The sequence below is a fragment of the Anser cygnoides genome, chromosome 15 (genome assembly GCF_040182565.1).
Source record: "Anser cygnoides isolate HZ-2024a breed goose chromosome 15, Taihu_goose_T2T_genome, whole genome shotgun sequence".
NCBI lineage: Eukaryota > Metazoa > Chordata > Aves > Anseriformes > Anatidae > Anser > Anser cygnoides.
Genome location: NC_089887.1, coordinates 5,372,038 through 5,387,986, shown reverse-complemented (window position 1 = coordinate 5,387,986; position 15,949 = coordinate 5,372,038). Strand labels below are relative to the sequence as shown.

Below are 15,949 nucleotides of genomic sequence, written 5' to 3'. Positions count from 1 at the left end.
TCACCCATTATTTTTCCCCATTGTTCCTTCATGTGGCAGAGGAACCCTGATGGACATAAATTCATGGCCTTCATGTGGGCATTGAGCCACGGATGTGAACACAAGGTTCTAACAAAACAAATTGTGCTAACCTGAGAAATGAGAAATTGGACTGCGTTGTGTGTATGAAAGCACACAGCCCTCGCAGGAAAGCAGCATGCATACACACTAACAAACACATACCAACTGAAAACAGAGCCTGCCTTCTTTTTGGAGACACTATTCTAATTCAACATGCTGAATGGGTTTCTTCAGCAAAATATTTAGTGTAGCACTTGACATTTTTCCTGCCAAAGCATTCCAGCAATGAATGAACAGAATTGTGGCAATAGAAATGAAATAGATTTGACAATGAACAAAGTGGCTGAGAGCAAACATCCTCTAAATGGTATGCGACTGATCACTTGTTGAACACTGCAATATTCAGTGTTTATAATAAATATTTTTTCAGAGGTTAATATCCTGCAGAGAATGTGTTTGGCTCACTTTTCGATTTGCTGGCAATTATAACCAAACATTTTCAGAGAAAGACAAAAAGAAGGATCCCTTTCCCTGCTCTGAGAGCTTTTGTACTCCCAAGTACAAAGCCTGGATTGAAAGCTAAATGTAAAAGTTTTTGTGCAGGTCCCTGGCTGAAGTATTCTCTGATGCATTCCCAACTTCAGACGGCACCTACTGCCCACCTCCAAGACAATGGGGGAGAAGAATGGGGACAAGAGGCTGAACAACATTTCAAAAAGTCAGGCATGTTTTAAGGAGATTACGGTTTACAGTGCAATATGCAGACAGGGATTAGCCAGCTGATGAAGTGTTTTATCTTTTGACCGTGTTGAAGAACTTTGATGTTCGCGAGGCTACAGAACAGAGTCAAAGCAGCACACTCCCTCTGCATAAATCAAAAGAGCAAAAACTCCTAGGAAATCTTACAGTGCTGCCTCCCTTTCATTGCTGAAATTTGCTATCTTGCCCTGTTACAGAAATGTACAAATGTTCAGGGCAAACCAGTTATCTTGTGTGAATTCTGCAACCACAAACATCCGAAGTATTATTAGAAGATCACTCAGCTTTACAGCTGTGCAGTTCCCAGGCCACCACTACTACTACGTCAAAACTGGAGCACTTCACAAATGCTGAGATATTTCACCAGGATTCTGCTCTTGGGGAAATCAGGAATTACCAGGGTAAAAAAAAAAAAAAAGAAAAAAAAAGCCACTTCCCATCACTCCCAAATGTAAAAGGCTGTATTTCAGAAACAGAAGCCAATGCTAACTGCTCAGTCGAGCAAGCACGTACATGAAGGTTGTCTTCCCCTTTCAAAATGTAAAGGTCAAACACTGACCGTGGGTAACAAGTGTATGCATGAGGAAGGGAAGGAACATTCAAATTCAAGGTGTGAAAATAAGAAGGGGGGGACCGCCAGAGGTGTGGTGTGTGCTCAGAGCCTGCAGTGTACTGAAAGGTCAGCCACAGTGGTTGGGTTGGGCAGCAGGTACAAAGACTCTAGACCAAAGCCCAGCCTGAGGCTGACAGAACAGTGTTAATAAAATAATAAAGAAAAACAGGTTCTAACATAAACGGTATTGAAAGCTATTATTGGCTTCTTGCTCAGGCCTGACTAAAGAGAAACACTTTTTTAAGGAAAGAACAGTTTTTCCATAAAGTTTAGAAAGAATTATTGATTTGACAGACACATGAAAGGAAATACTTCCGTGTTCCTGCAGAAGGAGAAAGGGCAACCTGAGCCACACTGCACCTGCCTTATAATGAACTTGTTTAGCAGAAAAGTAGCACTACAGGAAGGTTTCATCCTTCTCCTCCCCCAGCAACATCCACACACACCGCCCAGACTGCCAAGTGCACTCTCCAGAAGGCGGCCTGCCTTTGCTCAGGAGATGACTTTTGTTCCCCATTTATTCCAGAATCATTGCCTAGAACACAGAAGAGAACGTAAGGATGGCATTTAGTGAAGTTATTGGTTTGATCCTTGCAAATTGTTGCAATTAGATCTGTAATTACACCATCCTCTCGCTCATTCTCTCTGTACTCCAAGCTGCTCCGCTATCCTCATTTTCTGCTAAGCATCTTTCATCAATGGGATAATTTAACACAATGTTCTGTCCGTTGCAGGAGGACAGTCCCAAACTCCTTAGTATTTCTTCAGCAGCAAACAAGACCCCTGGCCATTCCCATCACACTCGGCTTCCAATTAACTGCTGAATATTAGGTCACCTAAGTCATCCCTAGCAAGATCCTAGCAGTTCCCCAAGCTGTTCAGCTGCAAGGATAACAAATTTCCCATTCTCATCCCACCATGAAAGCAGGTGACATTGGATGGGGATGGGAGCATTCTTACAGGGTGGTCTTTCCCCTAAAATCAGCTCCAGACGTTGACAAAAAGAGCCTTCTACCAAAAGGATGAGTAAAGTTGTCAGGAAAAAGCATGCACAGTAAACACAGCACAAGCTGTATTGGAAAAAAAAAAGGGGCTGAAAAGCAGAAATAAAAGGTGGCATAATTAAACACTTGATCCTGGAGTCTAGTTCTCCTCTTTAATTATTTCTAAATATTAATACTGTAATGAAATCAATTCTCAGCTTCCAACAAGTGGTCCCCAGCTCCATTTTCCAATTCCTCCCCATCAAGAGCACTTACTGAGAGCTTTCCCCTCCCTCCTAAAGATCTTGTTAGTTTGGCAGGAAACACAAGGTCTTGCTGAGAAGTCTTCTGTCTAAAAAGAATCTCTAAAATGTAATCCTAATTTAATAATTGCTGCAATATCTCCATATCTCACACAAAATACTCCCCAACCCCATCAAAGACTTCCTGAGTGACTTTAATATGCCCTCCCTAACCTTTTTCCAACACCTCTGCTTTCCTGCTTTCTACAGGGGTCCCTATCAGGAGAATATTCAGCACAATTACTAAAAAGGGGTCCCCTTGAGAATTTCCTTAAGTTACCCAGCACTGTTACCTTCGCTAACGCACAGCTCGCGCCCTGCCTTCGCAGTGGCAGATCACCTACAGCAATTCTTGCTCCCCCGCTCCTCCAAGGACCTCAACACGGCACACTTCCAGGTGCTCTTCACTTTGACAGTTTCTAATCAACACCAGAACAGAAATGCAGCTTACCCCAACCATGCCCTAAAATCACAATAGCTGTTTTTGATGTTCATTATAAACCTAGGAAATTAATGTCCCACAGCAAAGTCTGGTGCTCCATCTTGCAGCTGTACGTTTGAAAGAGAAGAAGAATAGTGAATTTTTCAAAGATTAAAGTTGCCCTTCCTTTTGCCAGCAACAGTCAATTCACCAAAAGAATATGCCTCTTACCACTGTACAAATAGGTAAAATGCTTTATATTAATCACAAAGTGGAGCCAATCCCCTTAAAACCTGCCAGGGGAAAGTTCTGGATCACACCTTTGCAAAATACCCTCCCCTAGTATCAAACTTCTCTCCAGTTCTCCCACCACCTTCTCTATTCCTTCTCCTGTGTAAAGCCCAAATGTGAGCTGTCTGGTAAGCTACTCGAAGAAATGGAAAAGTTTCTTTCCCTGGCACTGACACACCAGAGGGCTACAAGAGTAGTTTAGAAGCAGCAGTAATATAAGAGGGCTCCTCCAGGACTTCGGGGTTAATTTTAGGGACAGACCTGAGAAGTGTTCAAAGAAGCACTGCGCAGCTATCGCCATCCCTGCCAACAAACCCAGGTCACTGAAGCAGCGCTACCGCACGTCCCCAGGGGCAGCCCACGGCTTCGAATCTACGCGTACTGAGGAAAACGAGCAAATCCCTGCTGTGAACTGAAAGCAGCTGGAGAAAGAGTAAAACACACCGAAAAAATTAAAAATGCCATTTGACCATAGATGGATAGACAGATAAAGACTCAGGCCCCATTCCCATTGATGCTTGTTAGCCCCTCCTCAAACATATACACACAGAATTCACCACAGACTTTCTAATTAGTTGAAGAAAAGAAAAATCAATAAGAAAGAAATTAAAGTTACAAATCTCACTGAAGTCAGTCACACACCCTGGGAAAATTTGTTCCTGGGGTGAAGTTTATCTAGTGTCATAATTTTATTGAAATCCTATATCTTCCTATTGACTTTTATCGTTTGAAGCTGGATACCAGAGTTATCATTATTAGAGTTTCAGTGTTGCTTGCAGGCCCGAGGTTTGGTGGTTTTTTTTTCCCTTTTATAAACAAGCTGTAATTGTCTGTTTTATTGATCAATAAATCTTTCAGCTGCCTTTCTTCACCCAGCTCCTGCTCTGTTAAGACTCCTGCGCCATTCTCTGAAAGAAAATACAGGGTTGTTGTTTTTTAAAGAACAGATTGTTTTGTCATTAGCAATGAAAGAGCAGGAATTGTGCCGGTCGGTTCTGATAATGGCTTTTTAATGACAGATTCTAGTCACAGTAAAATCTGCTTTATTTCCACATGAGTGAACTTCAACTATTAATCCAAAACCCAAACACACAGCTCGCTTGCTCTGTCACTTCTGCATGGGTTACCGCCTGGCAGAGGAGAGAGACTTCGTAAAGTGGAATCCTAATGATATTTCCCACTCAGTGCCTTTTTGATGGTACAGAAATATTCCTGTTCCTAGTGTTAAATGAGCTTTTTGTTTAATTAATGATAATTTTAGGAGAATGTTAATAGACTGCTTCATTATAGGAAATCAGTGGCAAGACTTCCCCCTCCTCTTCCTCTCCAGACTCCTAACTTCAAATTAGTCATAATAACAGAAAGCTTCAAAACAAGACTGACGAAAGAATATGGAGCTTCAACATCAAACAGATGCTATTTGCAATCAGGTGTAATTTAGCTAACTATTCCCCCTAAAAACACAAATAAAAAGAGAAAGATGAACACGTAGCAGAGAAGTGCACGCTTTCTTGCTTGAAGCTATATAAATACACACAGAGAACGTGGGAGGTGGTACCCACGGTTTGACCGAACGCTTAACTCTAGTAAAATTAGCAGTGTGAGGTGTGGGAACATAAACCAAGCTGCGGTCAGAAATAACTGAAGAATACTTAGGCGGTGCCAAGACCTACTGACAAAACCTATCCTTTGGATCCTTCCAAAATTACTCGCAGTTGTTTGCGGACCAGAGTTCACTACCGCTGATAAACTCACAAACGGCAGGACAGACCCCAAAGACAGGACTGAGGAACAGATCCAACCTTTCTAAAGAACAATATAACAGGAGATACAGACTCTGGCAATTATCAACCACTTCATAATGTTGGTATCTCATAAAATACCTGAAGAAAACATTAACAATCAAATTGCAAGCTGCTAGAGAAGAATTAGGGACAAGAAACAATCAACTGAGACTTAATGCAAATAATATCAAACCAGTCTATTTTCCTCCTTTGACAGGTAACTTGTCTACTGAATAAAGGCAAACAAGGAATGTGATAAATCTCAACTTCAGTGATGTGTTTATCAAAGAGGAGGATTACAATTCAACAACAACTCCATAATTTAGAGAAATGAATTTGTATCAGGGTGATGAAATCCATGAAAGCAAAGCACTGAGCCCTGCATGTTGTGTAGCAACGCGGAACTCGGTTACTGTCAATAAGTTACTGTCAATAAACTGCAGCATCACTTGCATCTACCCCTTCCCAAAACTGCCCATTTGCACATACCTCCCCCATACCAAACTCATCAGGGTTGTGTTTCAAGACCCAACAGGTGTCCTACATGCCACCGGAGAGCATGAGCCCAGGAGCATGCACAGGGCTCAGATGTTAGCAGGTTCTCCCCAGCCTGATGGCTGGAGGAATTGATGCCCATTCTGCACAAAGACCGGTGTGATTTCGCTGACAACTACCACAGTTGCTTGTTTGGCTCTGTCTTCGAGGCTGATGGCTCTGTAGGAGATGTGGCTGAACGTACTGGGAAGCAATAGTCCTGCAGTTACAAGTATGCCTTATTCTGGAGTAGTACAAGCATTTTCTGCTCTACGTGCACACAAAGCACTAAATTACCAGTGCAACTTCCAAGGTGGGAGGAGGAAGTTTGAGAAATGAGAAAAAAACTGCCAAAAGACCAAAAGTTTTCACCTCTAATGACATGAGAAGGTTGGCTTCTGCAGGTCAGAGACTCCAAATTCACCATCAGCTGCTCACCTAAGATGGTGTCTCATCTCCTCCAGCCCTCAGATTTGGCCTCCTGACATCACATGTGCCTGCCATCGCTTCCATGCCAAAACCTACATGGGGGAATCTAAACCTTAAGCACTTCACTTTTTGGTGCAGGGCAGAAACCGTTTCAAACTTATAAAAAGTAAATCACTAAGTTCCTCTTTGCACTGCCTGCCTGACCAGCCACCCTTGAGATAGGTGCAATTCATCATTTTCCACTGCCCCCACCACTGGAGCAGCAGGGCGCCTTCCAGAAGCACAGCAGCAAGATGAGCAGTAACTGTGGCGTGTCCCCGTCTCTGCCTCCTTCCAGACAGAAGTGTGGGCAGTGGAGGGTGGTGGGTTTTTGCTTTGTTTTGTTTTTATGTATTTATTTATATTGAACACCTACATGTTAATGCTATAGTTGCAGAAGATGGTAAAATGTGGGCTAGCCCAGAGGTACCAGGTAGCTCCTGGGAAATTCTGTCCCAGGGTTTTGGGAAAAAAAAAAAAAAAAAAAAGGAAACTTTCTCCTTCCTTGTGGTGCATGGCAGAGGTATGAGTAAAGAAAAATGATTACGCATCGTTACTCTACAGGTAATTAAAGGAAATTAATCCAATTTTGTAAGTGACTGGGGCATCTATATCAAAACGTCTTTCACAAGTGTTAATTATACCAATGGCTACATCATTAAGCCCTACACTGTAATGAGGTTTCAGTCTTCCAAGACCACATTCACATTCCATTGCCTCATAGAAAATGGGGGGGAAATAGGCAACAGCAAGCCCCAAGAAGCCGAGGCCTGAGGGCAGAGCCGTGGCTCAAGCCCAGCGGTTAGAAATGCCAATTGCAGACTTTGCTGCTGCGGCAGCACCTGTAGGAGGAGATGCATTCCCTCAGCTCCTGACCCTCCCAGCGCACTGCTAGCAAGAGCTGATCAGGTCTTCCAGAACAGACGAAAAGCAGTTCTGTGCCAAACAAAACCAGCAAAAATTAAATTACCAGAAGCTTCTCAAATCCTCCTTGTCTACAGCAACATCTACTGTCACCTGAAGGCAAATGGCTCCTCTTTCTCTTAGCACTTTTATCTTTTGTACTAATCATATTTAAACCAAAATTTTCTTTTCCCAAACCTCCAAATGGCTTCCTTCTGAGATGCAGCCATTTCTCAACATTTCTCTCTGTGGCTGACCTATTTTCACATTACTTTGCAAATTAGAACTGACTGCAGACACATATGTATGTACACACCATTGACTTTCTACTCAAGACCTCAATTAAAACAGCATTTACAAAAAAGCCAGTTTATTCCATAAAAACATCCAGCAGATTTCACTACCCTGGCACTGACAAGAAGGACATTAGAGAATGTTTTTTCAGCATGTTCTTACCTCCGGAATGTGACTTCCCATATATCAACCCCTCTGCTTGCATTTTTGCCCCTCGAGCCAATATGAGGTTATTGCAGGAGTCTAAGGATGGATTTAACTTATAAAGAAGCCCTTCAGATGTACTGCGTCCTACAGCTGAGGCTTCTCCAACAACACATTTCTTCATTTTAAGTCGAAATTCCTCCATCCCTGTGTAACCTGCACAGAGGCGAGGTAGAAAAACCACTGTACTCTGTAACTGCAAGCACACAACAAACCAGGAATTAAGCATCTTTATCCCTCCCATCAGTTCTCTACAACTGATGTTTTTCATCACTTTTGCTGATACTCTCATGAAGGAGCCATTTTCTTGCTACCTTATCATTAAGGCTGAACAGCAGCTTGCCACCCAAGGGACTGGGTTGGAAGTCTAGGGAAAGAGGGTGAAACTGCAGCGAGCCAGGAATATAACCAGGCAACGAGGCTGAGACAAAGAGAAAGACAAACAGCAGCTGGGCTGGGGTGCCAGCACCAGGCAGAGACCCTCGTAACTTCCCAGCCATCATTTCTGAAAGTCTGGACAGACTCTGCAGTCTAACAGCTCTTTTGGCAAACACTCTGCAGGTAGGTTTAAACATACACCTACAAATGCATATATACCTTGTATGCTTTTATATTCTGCAAGTTTTCCTACGGATTTATAGTTCTTACTTTCTATTGCCCCTCACCTCCAACGCTTCTTCAGAGGGCTCAGCTTTGCCTCATGCCTTGGCAACAGACCAGTGCAAATAAATCCACTGTAACTCTTTTAATCTGTCCCTGATAAATGCCCTGCTTACCATCTTCTGGAAAATTGTTCATGGTCTCTAAGAGCCTCATTTTGCTTATAGCACATACATATGCCAGATGACAAGCAGTCATACAACTGACACTGCAGTAAACTAAATATCATCTGACAAAAATAGCCCTGGGGTCCTCTTGCTTCACAGTGAGCTTAACAAGTTTAGTTATGTTTCTTAACATCTTGCTGTAAAATAATTTTATGGATTTTTTGTTTGTTTGTAATGTTTTTTTCCCCCATTTAACTCCTTTCTACTGGAATGCTCACCACTGCCTATCTCTAGCACAAGCTTGGCTTTCTATCCTGGTGGATTTCTCATCCATTCATTCAAAAAACCCTCTTTGTACCAATTTCTCTCAGCCCTGCTGCTTGAGCAGAGACAATCCTGCCCAGGTGTGAGCTGCCTTATCCTCCTGGCTCAGAACAGAGCCGCTCTGGGTCTGACACAGCTAGCTGGTACCATGCACACAGCTCACCTTTGAAAAACGAACGTTAAAAAAAAACAACCACCACACCGTACCTTCCTCAACCTAGCCACTAGATTACCGTCACTGGCAGAGGCATACAACTGACAAGAAAATGCATTCATGCTCACTTACTGGCAATAGAAAACTAATATTTTATTCATCCATTCAAAACGGAGGAAAAGAAAAAAAGCTTTATTCAGTCCTGAAAAGAAAGTTTTTGTGAGGGTGCATAAGATTCTTCTATTCTGATAGTGTCTGCAGCACATAAAAATTCAGCCCTACGTTCACTCCTTACCCTCTGATTTCTTCTTCCTCCTGCCTAGTAAGTAACCCAGATTCTGGCCTTTAAATCTCTTAAAAGCCAGTTTCCTGCAGTTTTAACCTCTTAAAGATCATTAACTTGGGAAAAAAGTAAACTGAACTGTGCTCTTAAGCCTGTGCAGTTATCTCTGCAAAAATAAAGGAGGGTGAAGCACACCACAGTCCTGGCATGCTCCGTACCCAGCTCCTGGGGTACTCAGGGTGTCCCGGGCTAAGGCAGCACTGAAGCATGCAGGCAAATCTCCTGCAGCAGATTTTGAGAGAAGGAAAAAAAAATAGTAAAGCAAGTTCATCCAATCAGCTCAATACAGCACATTAAATTGACCTTGAATAATAATGTCTTGGTCCCCTTACAGACTTATTTCTATTCCAGAAATACGGCAACTGTGGCTTTTTGAAAAAGGCAAACAAAGCTGGGCTTCTAGCTAATGCTTCAGCATCGACATTGCCTGACTGCATTATTAGAAAATTATCATTTTCTATATTTTACTTAATTCGGAGCATATTCCCTCTACTGCAAAACTCCTGAGTATAAAAGATCAGGAACTTCACTAAGAGTTTCAGAAATTATAAGCCGAATTATCTCCTAGGTCAGCCATGAGGCACGTGGATTATCCTCCAGGGATGCTGCTGGCAGGTTGGCCGCAGCAGCTCCTGGCCCTCGCAGCTCCCTGATGCCCCCTCAGGAACAGGACGCAGCACAGCGAAGACCGAAAAGCCCATCTGTGGATCTGCTGCAACGGACCAAAAAAGCCATAAAGCATTCTCTCAAGTATCGCAGGCACAGTATGCAACTTTCACACTACATAAGCCATCTTCAAGGCAGAAGTAAATTTAAACATGAAATGGTAATAACCGGGAAGGGTGACTCCTCACCCAAGCCGTGCTCCCAGCAGTGGGACTGGGCTAGCTTAAGAGAGCTTTTTAATCACACCTGGTGATTAGTCTGGGGCACAGTAATAACAAGCCAGTGCTTTGGACGAAAGTTGTGTGATTTACTTGGATGCGGCCAAAATACTAATTTCACATTGCAGAAGCCATGTAGGTTACATGTTTTAACATGTACGTTTCGAAAATATGAACGAATAACCAATTGAATGCTTCAAGCATATACTTCAACTTCAGCCATTAAAGAAAAAAAAAAAAGAGGTTGAAAGCACAAACTGCACCGAGCAACACCTCCTCGGCCATTATTAAGATGAGTTTATTCTCTCAACCCAGACCCCAGCCCAGATGACACCCGCACAACATCTCATTAGCTCAAGCATTAGGCATCTTCAGGGGTTGCTCTCAGAAAGCAAAGTAAGCACAAGGTTAAAGAGTAGCTGGGAATCACGGTGAGCTGCACTTTGAAAAGGTTTCCTGCATGTAAAAAAGAAAACCTGTCACCTCTCCATTCTGGCTTACAGCTTCTTGAGCACAGATCTGCAATATGCTGGCTAACCCTGCACAGATGTCAGGGTCGGCTGGAAGAGAAGAGCAGGAGCTGCCTCAGTGTGCCAGAGCTGGGTTCTCCTTCCTCTTGAGGCCCAGACATGGCAAAGAATAAGATCAGGTGCTTAAGAGGCTGCTACACAGTCCCTATCAGGCAGGTACAAATTGTGGTGCTTTATTTCCATTCCAGTCCCACTTTCACCTGGGACTTTTCAACTCCAAAACCCAAGATTTAGTAAATATTTCTGAAAAACAAGCTCTCACTGACAACTTCCCCAGATATTTTTACTGTTCGTGTAAATATCCAGCCTCTTTCTGAACCCTGACAAATTCATGACCTTGCCAATTTTCTGGTGGAAATGAATCCCATAGATTTTTTCACTGCTTGAAAATGTATTTTCTTTTATCAGTTTTTAATTTGCCACCTTTCAGCTTCATTGAACACCTTTGTTCTTGCACTGCGCAGACAGGGAAAACAACAGCTCCCAAACAACTTCTCTAACCATTCATTAGACTATGAGCTTTCAACTTGTCACCTCTTCTTCAACTACTTTTTAAGGTAAACAAGTCCAATCTCCAGTTCTCCGGCGCAGCTGCTTTCCCAAGCTTTCACACTCTTATCACCCATTTCTGACTGCAGCTCTAGCTCTGCAGCATCCTCAGCTGAAGCGCGTTGATGAGGTACAAATGAAGAGAAGCAGTAAAGATGAGAAGCAGTGAAGATGCTCTGGGAGTCAGTGGTCCCTTTCCCACCTCTCGCTCTGCGAGTACAGCCACCTCTTCCCAGCTCGTGGAGGGCTGAAGAGCCGCGATCCTGATGCTCCTGCTGCCCATCGACCTCCTTCACACACGGGCTGCCCATAGACTCAATTCCACCAGCGTGTCTGTGTGCGAGCAACCCCAAACTGTGCGAACCCCTCCTGCCCGACAACATCAAGAGGCTCTCACAAAAGCTGCTGAGCCAGGGGATGGCCAACGGCCAGCGCTGGGCAGCCCGGGTACGCCGCAGGCAATAACCTCCTCCAGCACAGGAGAGACGAGGATGCACGCCTATACCTAAGAACAAACCTGCAGCCCTTGCATCAACTGCTCGCATAAGCAGCTTTCCTCAAATTTTAAATGTTTCAGAACAAAACTATTACCTTTAAATAGCCTGCGAGTTAGTAGGGCTAATATTAATACTAGCTGCCACTCAGCAAACACTCCGTTCAGAGCGTTGCTGGCGTGCCGGTTAATTCATGCAGACAAAAACAACGTTCCTTTCTTTGTTCTCCCTCCACTGGCTCTGCAATATTAAGTCAACAAAATCTTTCCTCAAAACTGCACCGACATCAAGAATGTTATGCTCAAACCATTAGACAAAATGTAAAGTGCTGAAGTCAAGCTTCATTAAAAACAAGTGGAAAAATCAGTTTACCAGAAGAAAAACATTATTTATGAAATATATTCATCATACACATCTGAAAGAGAATGATGATTAAATGTACAAAACCAAAACATTCAACAATCTTTTAATTAATATTTGATCACAGAATTAGGCACGCTCACATTTGTTTATGTTTTATTTTCAGCAAAACCACAGAGCAATAACGACCAAGTAAAACCGTGGTTTGTTTTTACACTAACTGACTGCCATGTATTACAGAAGAAAATGGACTGTCAGCTTTTCTACTTCTGGGCATAACTTCATCAAGTGAGCAGAGCACAGTGTGACCACAGCAGTGACTGAAAAAGCAAGGCCCAGTAACAGAGGGACAAAGTCTCTCCCTGTATATTCCATACACCAGGACAAGATAAAGAACATCCACTGCTTGGTGCCAAAAGCACAAAAAGGCTGGTTTAGAGATGATGGAAAGACAACGGGTAACAAGAACAAATCATTCAGCTAGGATTTCTGATCACTTCACAATCCCTCTCTCAGCTTACCCCAAAAAACTGTTCCTCTTTCCCTCACAGCCTTTATTTTTAAGACTTGTCCCTGGCACTTCACATTTAACAACATACAGGAGCTGCATCACGTTAAAGAAAGTACGACCACTGTATTCTCTTTGTCAGTGCAACCTGGAAGATGTTACCCGTGATTACTTACTCACTAGGACTCTGCAGCTAATTGAAGGTGAGAACAGAAGCACCCAAAAAGCTGCGAGTTGCTAGTTGCTGCCTCTGTCGTGTTGTACACATCTAGGATGCTGAACACACACACAATCAAAAATCAATGCTATGCAGAAGACTTCTTGTGCAAAACACCTGCCTCGAGTCCACTGAAGTAGTAGCTCAAATTTTACAGCATACGTCAAATCTTTATTTTTTTTTCCTGAATCAAATCAGTTACTATTTGAAACAGTTTGTGATTAATACTCATTTAAGTCAAGAAGTAAATTGGAAAAAAAGCTATTAGCTTAACACGAGCACTGGCTCCAGATATACATAATAAAATGCGTCTCTGTGAAGAAAATACTCCTGCTGTATCTTTAGAAGTCCTCCATTTCTGAGCACGCTCCGGTTCAGATCATTACAGAACACCTCTGGCAGCATTTCTGGAACACAGTGCAGAAGGCACAAGCAGTTGATGGGGTTGTAAATACGTGAAGTCTCACAAAGGCATGGCTCTCCCTGACCACAGAGAAATATTGATCCCATCCACCTCAGGCTCGCCTGCCCAGACCAGGCTCGCTCCACAGGCTCCCATTTGGATTTCTCCACTCGGTGCAAGGAGGCAGGACACGGAGGAGCAGCGGTCGTGGAGGGAGGATGGGGCGAAGCACAACCAGCCCTGCCTGTACCCTGAGCCGCTGAGGCAAAGCCCTGGAAAGCACACATGCAGCTTCAGAAATGAACAGAAAAGAAAATACCTGCTAGAAATGATCCTCATAAGCCTAGAAGCACAATACTAGGCAAAAGCTTATTATCTGTTCCTCTAGAGAGGTCTTTTGAAGATATGTTTATCTTCAGACTTCCCTAGTGTAATTCTTTCCTCTTACTTTTTACCGTTTCACTAGACTGTTAATAAATATCCATTCGTCTCCAGAAACCGGGAGGAACCACGGTAGGATCTCACATGCAGAGTTACCCAGACCTTACTCGAAGGAGAACCAGGAACAAAGGAGCAGTGGACCAGGCACAAGAGATCACTGCGTGGTGTAAGTGGGACCTCAGGGCCACCCACCATGAAGAAAAATGCAGGGGACTCACAAAACCCCACTAAAACTCAAAGCCAAGCTGAAGCGTCTGTGGTTTAATCCTGGCTCAGGCCCCAAGCTTTATGGATAGTCTGAAATTGCAAATCCCCTGGATTACCCCGTTTGCCTCATTTTAATGATGATCCCTAGAAGTCCTGAACTTAAGAACAAACATGGTACTAATTGAAACCCCTCCACATCAAGGCTGTGGTGTAGGTTATGTGAAGACCAGTTTCTCTGTGGGACACAATGCGAACTAAAACTGTATTTAGGTTTGGGGTGTGTGGGAAAGGAAGAAAAAAATACCATCAGTTCAGCATGTTTGAAGAAGGAAGACATGAAAAGAATAAATAGTCTGAAGAACCAGCAAGCTCTGAAGTTTCTTCTTCCTGGGAATTACATTTTTCACCTCAAAATTGTAAAAAGGGTTCTTTACAAAGTTTTAAAAACTTCAGAGGAGCACAAGCAAATAAAGGGATGAATCTCCAAATGAAGCCGGTGGGAATCATGTGCATGCTAACTGTATGCTTCTGAAAGAATTTATCCTTTCAAACATTTTTCCCCTTTATCAACAGTTAATACTATAAACAAAGAAACTCCAGCGAGACAAATGAACTTTTTAGAGAGAACTTCTCCCTGCCTCCTCCCGCGGTAACAAAAGGCAAACAGCTGCTCACTTTCTGCACCACACTCGGCTCTCACACTGCTCCAACAACAGGCTTTCTGACAAGGAAAGCTCGAGTATTAGATACCACTCCTATTAGCTCAGATCAGAGAGTGTGCTGCTACGCCCTGCAGGTACCGCACTCTGCAGAGCTTGCTCTCTACTTCACAAATCACATGTAATTGCCTCCTTAATATCAGCCGCCAAATTGAGTTGAATACGATCATTATTCTTTAAATTCAACATTCTTGCACTTCAAACATACATATTGCATACTTAAAAATACTTTTTAGCATAAAAATGCTCCAACAAGCTTGGAATTAAGGTTATTAGACAATTTAACCCACTGATACAAACAGCAAAGAAAAGCAACTCCTCTTATGCGCTACACAGCAATTCCTTTTTCACTATCCATACGAAGAAACAGGGGCTCTCTGAAGTGGTTTTAAATTCTTATGTTTGAATGAACGGTGTGTGATTGATATGGCTGTTATTTGTAACACCACAAAAGCGTTATAAATAACTCGGTGATATTTATAAGAGCTGTGTTGTTTCCCACAACAGCGCAGCCCCCGAGGCACAGTATCCCACAGCAAATGCAGCCTGCGAGGAAAGGGTTTTTGTGATGTTTGCACAAATGCAGGCACATGGGTGATGCTCCAAGCAGCAGCTTGGAGGCTAGCAGAGACCAGAGAGCTGGGGACGTGCCCGTGTCCGTGCTGGCATCGCACGCACGGTGCTCAGCAAACGCAAACATACAAGGGGCGGCAGGAGACAGGAAACAAACCTGAGCTTGGCTGATTTCTCCATTCAACATTAAGAAAATTCACATGGTCTCTCTATTGTGTCTGCTAGCAGAACACTTTAAACAGTCGCAAGGCCAAGAAACGACAGGCTGTCTGCGCGGGGTGGTTAAAGCAATCATTAAGTTCTTGCTCGGTGCGGACCTGCAGCTTGCTGAAAGGGGAGGACAGCTACTCATTACTAATGCTTGCTTTCACACTGCTCTCCTACTGTGTGCTAAAAGTCTGGCATGCCAATGGATATTCAGGATTTTTTTTCCTTTCTTCCCATCTACAGTCTTTCCCTCTATGGTCAGAGCTGATTTAATTACTGCTAAATCATCTCTGATGTTGGATACCAAGTCTAGTCTTGAATTCTTTCAAGCAGTCTGATTTTATCCCTTCGTTTTTCCTGCTTTTTACTTATAGGGGGAATAGTTAAGCTACATTTTTCCAATTTGCTTTTTAAATGGAAAAGACTACTGCCAAGAGGGGGAAATTTTGTATTTCCCTGCCACTTACAGATTAAATTAGTCTCTTCCTTGTTCATACCTACTGAAACAATGCTGTCTCCTGGCACATCAACTCTACAAAGTAAATGCAATTGAAGTTTTCACCATGAGCTCACAAAGAAAGATATCTGCATGGTATAATTGATTCCTCTTCTGTCTCACTGGTTAACAAAAATAATTGAATTTGGAACTTTTT

General features: G+C 43.0%; 1 protein-coding gene across 23 annotated transcripts in view; it reads right to left on the bottom strand.

Annotated features, from left to right (window-relative positions):
* The window catches only part of MAD1L1 (mitotic arrest deficient 1 like 1), a 352,087-nt gene that overhangs the window by 206,399 nt on the left and 129,739 nt on the right, over positions 1-15,949 (bottom strand). The gene's annotated exons all lie outside the window — the stretch shown is intronic.